The following is a 1,924-nucleotide window of genomic DNA, read 5'->3' on the forward strand; positions in this document are numbered from 1 at the left end:
ATTGCTGTGCCTCAGTTTACCTAAGTGTAAAAAAAGATAATAATGATAGCTCCTTCAAAGGTAGACTGTAAGGATTAAAAGAGTTTCTATGCTGAAAAGCTTAGGAAAATGCTTAACCCATAGTAAGAGTTCTAAAGATTAGCTATTATCATTATGGAGGTGTCTTGCTCAAGACTTATAATTCTCACTTTTCTAATTATCCTTTTTTTTCCCCAAAACACAAAAGCAGGAGAAAGAGCAAACAACTTGTGTTTTTATTCTGACATGTTCCTGCAGGCTTCTCAGTATTATATCATTCAGTAGTGTTGCATTTGGCTGCTATAATCAAGTTAACTGACTTAGAATGTTTCTTAGAATGGGTTTCTTCTGGTGCTTTTAGCATGCCATTCATTTTTCTAAAGTGACAGTTTCCTGTTGAGGAATGTTGCCATTTGTATTCTTAATAATTATTATAAATTGCAGTCATGTATTAACTTACTAGTCTTTATTTAGAAGTTGAAGTAGCATGCTTACTAATTTTCTGGTTTCATGACTTCCTGTCTCTGGAATATCAATTATCTCTGGGTCTGTCCTCAGTCCACTGTTTTTACCTAGATGCTGATGATGTAAGCCACCCACTGTTGGTGACCCCCAAAGTTGATTTCCAGCCCTGAACTGATCTGGTGTTTCTAATTCATATAGCTAGGCTTCTTATCAGCACTTCACATGACTATTCCACTAGCAGCTCAAATAGTCTGTTCTAAAATACCACTACTACTATTAATGGCCTGACCAACTTCAGAGATAAAAGATTTTATCTTGTTCACTCTTGGGAACTATATTTACTTTGAATACATCTTCCTGTGAACTCATTCTTTTAAGTAAGTTATCCTGATTGAGCCTTGGCAGCAGAAAGCTGGATGAAACCATCAGTCAGGCATCACCCGTGTCTCACTCTTAAGGTGTGATTAGTTTTTCCTAATTGCAAAGTCATAGTCGTTTTAGGCTTTGTAGTTACAGCACGTTACCAGCAGAGGGAGCAGTTTCTTACAATTGTGTTGCAATTTGGCAATGAGCCTTATTTAACAAAGGAATTTGTTGGGCATTCTTAAGACTGAATCGTCTAAGAGACCAGAAAGGTAGAGATCTTGGAGATCATTTTAATGGGAATGTGATAAGCTTAAGCAGAAAAAACACCAAGTTGGGAAAATTTATGGGCCCAGTTTATACATTTCATATGTCTTGGAATTTATGACCCTTTCTCCTAATTATGTAAACAGAACTAGAATAATGCCTAACAGGTGTAGGGAGGCACTCACTGAACTGTAAAGCTCTTTGGTGATTATCTGAATGTTTGTGAGCTTGCACAGAGAAATTCTGAATCTTGTGAGCTAATTAACTCCTAGAAAAGAAAGGTATGTAATCATGAGACTTAGAGCCTGTTTTCAGGTCTTCCTTTACCCGCTTCTGGTGTCTGTGCCAGAAGCTGTTGTACTCTCTTCTCAATAAGCTGTTACTCTGTTACTTAAAAAAAAAAAAAAAGGAAACTGGCAAAAAATTATCTTGTTGAAATAAAAATTCACATTATCATCCTTATTTTGATAATTTATCTTATAGCTATTCATATATCGACTTCCATTAAAGTGAGGCAAAAGATCCTTATTTCCATATTTTATGGGTTTTTTCCCATTTGTATTTGACTCTTCAGGAAATCAACAATTTCCACTTTCTTTTTCTACTGTGTGAAAAATTTACTCTCTGATCTATATGAGAGGATAAACCTATTTGTAATGTGAAGTAGGTCACTGAAAAGTGAAATCTAGAGATCGGAAGTTACGGGGGGAAAAACTGCTTTAAATAGCACTGTTTAACTTAAACAGAAGGGGTAACAGTGCCAGGACAAAAGTTAATACAAGGAACAGGAAGAATCCACACAAAGAACCAA

The sequence above is a fragment of the Hippopotamus amphibius genome, chromosome 11 (genome assembly GCF_030028045.1).
Source record: "Hippopotamus amphibius kiboko isolate mHipAmp2 chromosome 11, mHipAmp2.hap2, whole genome shotgun sequence".
NCBI lineage: Eukaryota > Metazoa > Chordata > Mammalia > Artiodactyla > Hippopotamidae > Hippopotamus > Hippopotamus amphibius.